Source organism: Cupressus sempervirens, chromosome 10 (genome assembly GCF_028749045.1).
Source record: "Cupressus sempervirens isolate cs-2001-9-10 chromosome 10, ASM2874904v1, whole genome shotgun sequence".
NCBI lineage: Eukaryota > Viridiplantae > Streptophyta > Pinopsida > Cupressales > Cupressaceae > Cupressus > Cupressus sempervirens.
The window spans coordinates 87,957,405-87,969,543 of NC_143127.1; the positions used below are offsets into that span (position 1 = coordinate 87,957,405).

At 35.0% G+C, this 12,139-nt stretch overlaps 1 pseudogene; it reads left to right on the forward strand.

Annotated features, from left to right (window-relative positions):
* LOC149532708 (ATP-dependent zinc metalloprotease FTSH 2, chloroplastic-like) overlaps positions 1–8,448 on the forward strand; it is a 76,280-nt pseudogene extending 67,832 nt beyond the window's left edge.
* Positions 8,449–12,139: the final 3,691 nt, after the last annotated feature.

Here is a 12,139-nt window from a genome sequence, read left to right on the forward strand (position 1 = left end):
AAATGCTCTATTCTTAGGAGAAAATTTACTATTGTGCCTTGTATTTGCTTTAGCTATTTGACCTTTAGTCAAGTCTAGTAGTAGTGTAGCTAGGGTTGATTCTCTTATCTAATTTTCTATTTGCAAGAAAAAATGCCACTTATATACAATTATCCTATGTAGTTCCTTAGGCATTGTACTATCTAACTCTAGAGGTGTGTGTTTATATTCAGCCATCATTGCATACATTGATTCCTCTATTTTATTTTGCTCTTCTTTATTGAGCTTATTAAAATCTACAGTCTTTAAACCATTCAAGTTTTCTTTTCTAATATTTACACATAACTTATCAATGGCAGACTTTGTGGGATGACTTACCACTTTAAACTAGTTGATATCATCAGACTCTATTCTTTCTTCATCTAAGTTTGATTGGGCAACATATTTTCTTCTTTTCCTTCGTGCTTCACTAGTCTGAGTTGTGGCTTTCTTCTTCTCTTTGGCTTCATCTTTTTCCTTTTGAGTTACAACCATGGTGGTAGCCCTTGTATTAGGTTTCTTTTCTTTGACTTCAATGGACTTTGTCCCTTTCTTTTCCTTGGGCTGGAGTGCAGGCTAAATTTTGGCTTTCCTTTTGGTGGCTTTGGCTTTAGTGAGTGCTTCCTCGGCTTCTTCTTCCTTGTCCTCTTTTGGGCCTTGTGGTAATTCTTTTGGCTCTTTCCCTTTCTCACCTTCTTCCTCACTATCACCTTCAACTTCTTCTACCTCCTCTTCACTTGCATCACCTTCAATATCTGCCCCAAATGTCTTCTTTATTTTTCTTACCATTTTTCTTTCTTCTTCACTACAAATGTTGTCTTCATGTCTGTCACCACTCTTGATTTGATAATATCATAAGTCCCCAAATGAGGAGCATCTTTTTCAATCTCTTTTGTAATTAAATTGGTGATTGTAGCTGAGGCTTGGTCTATATCAAGCTCATATCCAAGTGGCCTAATCCATCTTACTCTAGGTATCACAACTTGGATGTAGGTGTAATCTATGTCAACCAGGAAACAAATGTTATTTACATGTTGCTCAACTAGTGATACTGGTATCCTCAACCTTTATTTCATGGGCTTCTCAAAGTCCTCAAAGTAGCTTGCCATTTGAGCATCAAAATTGTCTCCCATTTGATCAATAAATTCATTGATTTGTGTGACAATTGTCTTGTTTAAGTCCCATCTTATCTTTCCAACTAATGGAAATTCCTTCACAACATAGAAGAATATGCAGACTAATATTGATCCAAATTTTCATTGAACTCCTTTTGATTTCCTTATGGCTCCTAGATTTTCATTAATTTTTTGTAACATGAGCTCTGCTAGATCATAAGTGTGATCCTTCTTCACAAGTTTATATGCAACATCTACTACTATGCATGGTACATTGTTCAACCTACTTGATTGATAGAATTTATGTGATATGACTCTGACAAAAAAATCAAGTAGAGGATTAGTAATGGTATCTATGGTCATTCCCCTGTTGTTCCATTTGGCACCAGTGTTCTTCTCTATGGTCTCCTTTTTGTCACTTCTTAGGGTCTTGGGCTGATCTAGTTTTGGGAATCCAGTAACCCTATGAAAAATTTTCTTTGTAATCTTCACTAACCCTATTTCTAAAAAAAATGATCCATCATGAATATGGCTCAAAACAATTTGAATCCATTTTTTTTTTAATAAAATGGGGAAAACTCTAGGGCTTTAGTTAAACCCCTTCTTTTCAACAATTTCAAACTTGTCCTTCAATATACCCTTGTCACACAGCTTATCAAAAGCATTGAAAATTTCTAAGTCACCTATGGCTCCAATCCTATAGTTATAACATTTTCTAACATATTGGACCATTACTACTTTCTTTGGAATAACTGACAAAGCACCAATTAGGTTGTTCTTATAGGAAACTTCGGGTATTGGTCTAAATTTGGGCTATTTAACTTCATTACAAATAAATTGAATCTCATGATCATCCTTTCCCCTTGTGGTTTTAGACCCAGATGCCATCTTGCCCAAACTAGCATTTAATATTAAATAAATTTTCAAATACTGCATAGCTTGGTACTTGATGAAATACCTTTGAGTCGAAGAGTTCTAGTTGGATTTCTATCGAGATTGGTGCAAATCGCTACAAAATTGCTATTTGGTTGCCTCTTTGCTCTTCTCATTTTTGTTTTGTGTTTGAATGACTTGAAAATGAGTGATTTTTTACTTTATTAGGTTCAAAACCTAGCATTTATTGCATAGGGCTTGCAACTATACACTTGGGACTTGAAGGTTTCACCATCACTTGGCTTCCATTGTAATTCATTTACTCGGCCTCAACTAGACTTTTACTTCACTCAGCTTTAACTATTAGCTCGGCAACTATTGGAAACTCAGCATCCATTGGAGCTTGGTATCTTCTACAAAATTTTGCTTGGCATCTTTTCTCATGCTAATTTCTTCTTGGCAGTACTCCTTTATTCTTTCGAACTAGATTTGACTTTGTATATCAGTCCCATACATCTTTCTTTGCTTAGTTAGATGAAGTGTGATCACTTGACCTCTTGGGTGAAGTGATCCCTCCATTGGATGAACTTGATCCATCTCTTCTTTGCCATGTCTTTTTCATCTCTTTCCTGATGTGTTCTACATCAACTTTTTCTTTACCCTTGTTGACTTCTAGTTTGGGTGCCTTGGCCTTCATTGGGCAATTTTTGCTAACATGTCCTGTCTTTAAGCAACTAAAACATGTGATTTGTCTTAACCAACTGTTGTAATTTCCTTTGAAATGTTTCCTTATTTAGTTTTTAGGAATGTTTCCATACTCTTGACAATAGTGACAACTATACATGGTATTGTAATCCTAGTTGTAGTGGTGTACATTGTTATTTCTCCTTGCAAGCTAATTAGTTGTCCACATAGACTTTGATTTGCACTCAAATTCTCTATGTCGATAGTTTTTGCAATTGTAGCAATGACCCTCAAATCTTGGTGCCCTCATAGTCTTGGTTCTGCAGTCTTGTGTTGAATGTCCTTGCATGTTACACTTGTGACAATAACCTTTGTTTTTGGATGTATCTTGTTGATTGGTCTTTCTACTCCTACAAACATTAGTAGTATGTCCCTTTTTATTACAAAAATGACAAGTGGGTTTGGAGTTATTACCTTTATTGATCCTTTCTACTACTACCTTGGATGATTCTCCTTGTTCAGTGTTGGTGCAACCAAGTCCTAAAGTATCATTACTGGCCTGTGGTGATTTTAGTAATTGTTTAAAGTATTTGATAGCCTCATTGGGTTTGTTGTAGCTTTCTACTATCTCCTTTTCTCTCTTCAATTTATTCTATAATTTTTCATTTTGCATCTTCAAGGTAGAGATCTCAATGTCCTTCATGTTTAGCTCATGATGAACATTCATCATTTGGCTTAAGGTGTCTAGTTGTATGTTTGAGATCTTTTCAAACTCAATTGTCTTCTCTTCCAGCCTATTTGCAAGGTTTCTTTTGTCACCCTCAAGCATGGCTCTATCCTCAATTTCTCTTTTCTTTTGTTCAATCACTTCACAAAGCATTATGGCTTGTGATTCTTGTTCCATTTTAAGGGATCTTATCTCTTCTGCTTGAGCTCTATTTTTCTCCATCAATTAAGCTATTGTTGTGTCAAACTCCTTGGAATCTCCATTGGAAAACACTTGTGTGGTGTCGATCTCCTTGTAGTGGATGTCATTCTCAGCTATGGCTATCTCTTTTCTTTTTTTCAAGGATTTTTTCAATTCCTCTCTAGCTTCCTCTACTTTGTGTAGAGCTAAGTGCACATCAATCACTTGATTCTCAATAATCTTCCCAAGTTTGAAGACTTCCATCCTTTGATCTTTTTCTCCAAGTTGTTAGGCTTCTTCCTTGTGAGAACTAGTAGCTCTGATACCAATTTTTGGAATGTTCAAATGGGAAGAGAACTTCTAAGAGGGGGGGGGGGGGGGGGTGGGGTGAATCAGAAGTAACACACTTTTCACCTTATTCAATCTTTTAAACATATAATTGAAAAATAAACTACATGCATGTAAACATATAAGAAAACATGAAATGAAAGCATGCATCAACACATAACACAAGAGATTTGGTAACCTAGAAACCCTCCAGGAATAAGAAGGTAAAACTGGGGTGGGGATGATACCCACAAAAATCACTGCAGCAATATATGTTCAACCACTTCTGATGGTCTGCCTTGTGAAAGGCCTACCCTATTAAAAGCTTTACACTATATCAATAGTGACCTGGTTAGAGGATTTACAAACACTTTACATGAAATGTCACCCTGTTAAAGGATTTACAATAGTCTGTTAAACCTACCTAATACATAGGATTTTCAATCACCTTCTCCAAAGGTTCTCCTACCTAGCTGTTAAGCTAACCTATCAATATAGGATTTCAGCATCTAATACAATTGTGAGAAAGCATTAGAATATTTGACTTCATAGAGTGCAATCTTCAATTTCTAGGTTAGGTATTAGATTTTCTCTTCCTATTCTAATCCTTGCTTGATCTAATCTCTGTATGTGTTCCTTGTCCCTTGTGTTGTTCTAACCAATTGGATATGAAATTCTTGCTCTGTTTCTCTAAGTATTTCCTTCCTCTCACTGAACTTTTGCTATAATCTCCTCATAAACTATTCTCATCCACATATGCAATGGGTTTTTTACCTCCTTTTAAAGAATGTGAAGACTTAGGGTTAGGTATAGATCTATGATCCATATTTAATCTCAAATTTCTGCTCATACCTTGCATTTTTTTCATTGGTTGCATGCCTTCTCCATTTTTCTAATTGATTGCATGTAGATCGCATAGGGAATGTAAATGATTTGTCTATATCCTTTTTCTCCTTTGAAATCTCTCTAAGTCAGCTCCAAAAATGGCTTACATCTAAGTTTGTGAAGGCATAAACTCATATGTTGATTCTATGTTACTCAGCACATACTAGACTACTGATGCTTGGCACATACTATCCTGGATTGCTTGGCATCAACTACACTCTATCTTGCTTGGAACATATATGATTCTAGTTGACTTGGCACCTATTGCATTCTATGTTTCTCAACACATGTATATTCCTAAATCACTTGGCACATACTATGCTCTGTCTTGTTCAGCATCTATTACTTGCTCGACACTTGAAGCCTCTTGGCACCTATTAAAATGCTAGCTCGGCACAATGTGGCTCATCATACACAATGTACTTGGCTTCAATACAAAAAGTGATTAAGTGTGTTGACACTCAAATGTCAAAACTATCTAAGGGCTAAAACTTAGTAAAAACTAAAAGATGTTTCACTTCTCATCAAAATACAAGACCCTAAAAATTGTACTCATGCAAGAAAAGAAGTTGTATAGGAACAATAGGGTGATCTCTTCTCCAACTCATTACATCAATAGAAATCATTAACACATAGAAAACATGAGAACTAAAAGATCACACAATCAAATTAACACAACAAAACCATTGGCTCCATTATTATTCATGAACATGCATTCACAAAAATAACACACTCTAGTAAGAATAACTACACTCAAAATGAGAGCACCAATAACATATATTATTGCATCAAAATAACAGCCTAGATTACATATTACATCCATTTATTTATAAAAAATCATCTCCTTAATTTTTTTTGAGAGTGAGAGATCTCTTAATGCAAACATATGCTTCTAAACTAATAAAAAAAACTAATTATATACAAACTAACTCTCTAAATGGTGCTAAGTAGGACTCCACCCTTGTTCATATCAATTAATAGGTGCATGAGCCTTTACATAACTTAAAACAAAGAAATAAGAAGTAGATGAGGAGAAGAAAGTTGCAAGATGATCTGAGAGTCACTGGAACCTCTAAAAATGGAAGCTTGACCTTCTTTGAGTGTTTCTGGGAGTTGAACTATCATCAAAATGTGTTTCTGGTGCATGGAAAGCTCTAAATTAGCAACTAGTAGTTAACTATTGGTGTATTGTTACTTCTTCAAAATTGTCGATGTACCTCTGTAAATAGCACACATGTGCACCTATGCACCTACACACCTTCAAGGAATTTGTGCAAGGTGCTCAAGTCACCAAAAAATCAAAGTTCTTTGTTTTGAAAATGGTTTATGGGTTTTTCTTAGATGAGGTCTAGGAGCACTCTTATGTATTTATTTTTCCCTTTTTTATGATTTATACCCTTTTTATAACCCAAAATTGTCATAGACTTGAACATCTTTTGCTTCTTCTATCTGAAATCCCAAAGTACATGTGTTGAATCTTATCATTAATAGTTTCATAAGATGAGGAACTTGAGATGGTTCATGTGTCCAACCTTTGTATCTTTGATCTTTAGTGTAAATTTATGAATCAAAACTTACATGTGACTCCTTTGAAGGTGAAGGTTACTAGATTAGGTGAGATCTCTATTGCTATTGATAATGAAGATACTATGATAATCTGTGCACTTGCGCATTATGTGCCATACATTCGTGTTATGCACACTTGTGCACCTTTGTGTTATGCCCATCTTCGTGCATTGTGAATTCTATTCCTTGATTTTTTCTTCTCTCCAATTGCTTGATCCTTTCCAGTTAGAGACCTAAATTATCCAAAATGATCAAATGTTTGAAACTTTTTCATATCTGTTTTAACAAGCTTTTCTAGGTCCTTTTAATTGGCTTTTTCAGAGGTCTTCTGCTCAAAATTTAAAGTTAAAACTTTCATTGGTCCATAAATTTGGGATGCCAAAGGCTCGTTGTTTTAGGAACTAAAATTATATTTTATTTCTTCTTTCCAATGGTTTAAATGGTTTTGAATTCCAAGTTCTAGGTCAGAAGTTATGACCCTAACAAGTTATCCAATACCATGCACATGCAATATCATGGATTTTTTTGTGCTAGGGATAATGAGGATGTCAATTTATCTACACAAAGAAGCAATTATTAGTTATCTTATGTTGAAAAACCCAAAAGAGGACTCGATAAGACTTAGACTACTAAAAAATTAGGTCAACACTAGTCAAAACATACAAGACAGTGGATTTTTCCTCCCAAAAGCTAGTTTTGTGCACTAGCGCACCTAGCACACCTTGGAAGGTGCATTAGCATGCTAATTTTCCCTATAAATGGAAAAGTGTGGAGCTACGCACATGCACACCTTGACAAGGTGTGCATGGTGCACATGTGCGCAACTGTGCACATGCACATTTGCATTATGCAATAGAGGGGAGGGGTGGGGGGGTGTTAAGTGCACACCTCTGAGGGTGTACACATGTGTATGTATTCTTCCCTAGAGTTGGGTGAGGTGTGCATATGTGCACTTAGTGCATTTGCACATGTGTGTATGTCTACTAGTGTGAATATGTGCACATTAAGCACATTAAAGTCTTAAACTTGATTTTTTACTCATGTCTAACTACCTGACCCTTCCTAATCAGAGACCAAGGTTTAACCTAGACTTAGGGGAGGATCCAAAATGATCAAGGCTTCGGACTAGATGCCTCATAGGGAATTTTGAAACTAGGGGGTCTTCATTTTGTGACTCAAAATGGGGTTGTGCATTGTGAGGCCACAACAGGTCTTACATGGTTTTTTCCTGGAGATGAACCAAGACTTATTACCAAGCAACAAGTCTTTTATCAGAGCATGGGGGCTCTTGGGGTAGAGTTACAGAAGAAGTCATATTTGGTGAACCTAAGGTCACATTAGGTGCAACCAATGACTTGCAACAAGCAACACAAATGGAAAAATAGGTATTTTTCTCTAAGTGGAGATTGTAAAGCACTCCCAAATGCACATAAAATATGGAGCTAAAATTTTTTATCATTAATTCTAAACCCATTTTTTTTTTAAATATGAAATAATATCTATCTATCTATCTATGTATTATGAAATTATATCTATCTATCTATCGATATGTATGTACGTATATATGCAAGTTCTGAATATTTTGTTTCTCATTGCATTGTCATTAGGATTTTGTTTCTCATTTCTCATTTTTGGTAACATAGGTCAACTCTAATTTTAGCCTTGTTATTTGAAAATTTCTATAAGTGAGGCATCAAATGGGAAACTTAGTATGTTTTTCTATAACTTGTAGATGGTTATGATGTTTGGAATGTCTGAAATTGGTTCATGGGCTCTATTGGAACCTATAGTCCAAAGTTGTGATATTGATTACGCATGATGGAAAGGAATTCCATGTTAGAAAAGCTAGCAGAAAACATTGATAGAGCAGTGAGAGGCATTTCAAATAATTCATATGAGGTGGCTAAGAGTCACATCAGGAGTAACTGGGCAGCAATGGATAAGATTGTAGAGATCTTATTAGAAAAAGAAACTCTTTCAGGGGATGAGTTTAGGGCCATCCTATTTGAGTTTATAAAGATCCTAGTCAATAGCAAGGATGTACAAGCTTCTCCTCAACTAGAATTAGCTTGATGGATATGGCTAAGAAGATTCTAAGAATATAGTGTAAAGTTATACAACAAAATGGGATGCAAGAACCCTTGAATTTTCTGGGTATGTAGAGATATTGTGTGTCTCTTATTAGACATGTGTTTTATTATGTACAGTATGTATAAATTTTTTTATAATAAAAACATACATGTTATTATATGTGATTTGTAGAGAGTTGTGGCTCTATAACAAGTAATGAAATAAAAATATAATCCATGAAACACTCTAGCATTCCATGTAGCTTATTTTGGTTAGCTACTTTTCTTCCCAAACTTGGGGCCTTTCCTAGCTCACAACACAACTTAGATTTCTTATAGGCATAAGACTCAGAAAATTTAGGATTAAAGTTTTATTTCCTTGAGTATTATGTGGTCATTTCATTGAATCTTTAGACCATTTGTTATCTATTATCCCATTTAAACTTTTGGTTATAGCTATTGATTATATATAATGATGGGTTGATCATCTTCCTTCTTTTCTTCCTTATGGGTCATTGCATGTTCACTTTTTATTTTTTGTTTGAAAAATTTAGTTGGAAATAAATAATTTATTCTTTGAAAATACTCCCTCTTCTTTATCTAAGAGGTCCTTTCATAATCAAAAAATTCCATTTTAAATCTAATTCTCATATTAATATATGAGAATTTGGATCATTTAAATAATATTTCTTCATAGGATAATGAGAATAAGAAAAATTAAAATCACTTTCTATTCTTTCAATTTTTAGTTGCATACCTCTTACAAATTTTTTCTTCCACTAAAAAAATCTTTTTTTGGGCAATCAACTAGGTGCTCCTAGACTAATGAATGCCAACTAGAAGAACTTCCCAGTTGGGCATATCATTTAGTAGGAGATCCCTTCTTGTGGCTTGTTGTAGGGGGATTACCTATTGCTAATGGGGAGATATCTTTTCTTTCATTAGGGTTTTATGCTCCTTAATAGAGATCCCAATAAGAATAGCTTTCTTCTAGAACCCTTTGTTTTTAATCCATTGGAAGCATGAACCCTATCCAATCGATCACATACCTCCCACAAGATATGCCCAAAATCCTCAGCTCCAATAGCTCCTATAGTCCTAAAATCCTTATCTTAAATAGCTCTCACAATCCTCATCTCCAATAGCTCCAATAATGCCATGGAGATGAAATAACAAATAAACAAACTTTTCGCTATTTTCTTATTTGAACCCGAGTTGGTCTAAATTTTGACCAAGTTGGGAAACCCTTAGTTGATCAAAATTTCAACCAACTTGGGCATAAAAAGAAAAAAAAAAATTATTGAACAAGTCTCTTCATATGTTGGTCAAAAATTTAGGTTGAATTTTGATTTATAATGTACTAGTGCACTTCCAATCCCTAGCAGATGGTGGAAATGCATAAGTATGGACTTTGTATTTGGTCTACCCAAAACAAGGTAGAGGTATAATAGAATCTATATGATTGTGGATAGGTTTAGTAAGATGGCTCACTTTTTTCCTTACATGACTATCCATGATGCTTGTTAGATTGCTATTTCTTTTTCAAAGAGGTAGTTAGGATTCGTGGGCTAACTATGAGTATTGTTTTAGATAAGAACACCAAATTCATGAGCCACTTTAAAAAAAAAAACTCTGTGGAAAAGACTTGAACTAACTTGTCTTTTGGATCTTCCTACCATCCATAGATTGATGGTCAAACAGAGGTCATAAATAGGAGTCTTGGAAACCTACTAAAGTGCCTTACAAAGAAGTATGGGTATACTTAGGATCAACTCATTGGTCAAGCTAAATATGCTTACAATGATACAGTAAATAGATCAATAGGTAAGAATCCCTTTGAAGTGGTTTGTGGTTTTCATCCTAGAGGAGCTTTTGATTTGAGGACCTTGAAATATGGGAGTCCAAGTAGTAGCTATGCTGAGGATTTTTCCCAATCAATGAGGGAACGCCATGATAGTGTAAGGAAGGTATTGACTAACATAGCTAATAGACTGAAACAAAGGATGAATTGCTCAAAGAAGTATTAGAATTGCTTTAGAATAATTGAGAGGGCGGGGGGAGGGGGGGACAAATCAGTTATTCAAGGTCTAGATGTCCCTTTCAAAATTTTCACTAAATGTGGTGAATCCATTCAATCATTCATTCATTCAAGCTTTAACTTATCTAATTAGCAAGTTACTGTAAATCAACATGTAAGTATAACACACAAGAATCAACACATGACATAGTGATTTATGTGGAAACCCAATTTGGGAAAAACCAACAATAACATGCTACTCGATTCTCACCCTTCTAAAGTGATGCCCTATGAAAGGTTGGCCCTATTAAAGGCTTACAACACACATTGTTAAATGTGACCTTGTTAGAGGATTTAACCACCCTGTTAGAAGTGGGCCTAGTTAAAGGACTTTAGAACACTCACTTGGAATGTCACCATGTTAAAGGATTTACAAATGGTTGTTAGGCCAACCTAATTCCATAGGATTTTCAGATCTAATACAATTTCTAGAGAGTATTAGAAAATCTTGACCTGACTACAAAATACAACTTATCTTGCAGATCTCAGACAACTTCTCTACACATACCCTTGCCTGGCATTCTATCTCTACAACTCTTAACTACTTGCCTTATCTTTCAAGATTTGTCTCCTTAAGTATCCATACTTAATGTACCAGTGAAATCATCTCTTCATGACCACTTGTAGAAGTAGAGCCTCTATGCTCTTCCTTCTCCTCAATGTCTCCTTCTTGACACTCTTTCAATCTCTTTGCAGATTTGACACTTCTGAAGCAATAGTATCAGTAGCTCTTTTCTTCTTGGTCTATGACTTCTTAAATAGAAGTCTTGGAGTTCTTTTTCCTGCTTGATTCTTCTTTTCTTCAATTTCAATTTTCATGGATTAGGTAGGATTCATTGCATCTAACCCATATTTTGTTTCCTCTAGAAACTTCTTGAATAATTCATTAGAATTTACCCAAAAATGGTTTACATAGGATTTTGTGCCAATAACTCATCATGCTTATCCTCCAACTTGTTCCCAAAATTTAATGTAACTACTAAGTCAGCTTGGATTTGGTGAATCTTTGTTATTTGAAATAATGCAATAGCTCGACACTATTGAAATACTAGTGCTCAACGCATATTGTGTTACTCAGCATCAACTATGTTTTTCCTGATGCTCAGCACCTGAAGATTATTCAACACCAACTAAAAAATTTCCTAATGCTCGACACCTAATCTTTTACTCAGCACTTGAAGATCACTCGGCACACACTGAAAATGTCTGCTACTTGGCTTCCACTAAGAATGTGCTCGGCTTCAACTGATGATCAAGATTAAAGTTTTGTAGTGAACTTTGTTACAACTTCTTCCTCCAATATGTCTAAGTCTGACCATCCTCTATATCTTTGAGTATGTTATCAATACTCTACTTAACCATTGTCTTATTTTATCCTTGCACTTTATTACAACATCATAACTCAACCTTTCCTTTAGGTGCTCTTGTTACATCTTGTTGATCAAATCCTCTTCATCAATCAATTAAGTGATAGTGCTTGAACCTTATAAGAAAATATCATTCGTAAAAATAGTAGGTTTGACATCAATGGCAAAACAATGATTTAAAACATTCTTTTACAACAATCTCCCTCTTTGGCATTGATGGAAAACCTAGCTAATCAACCATCAGACTAAAC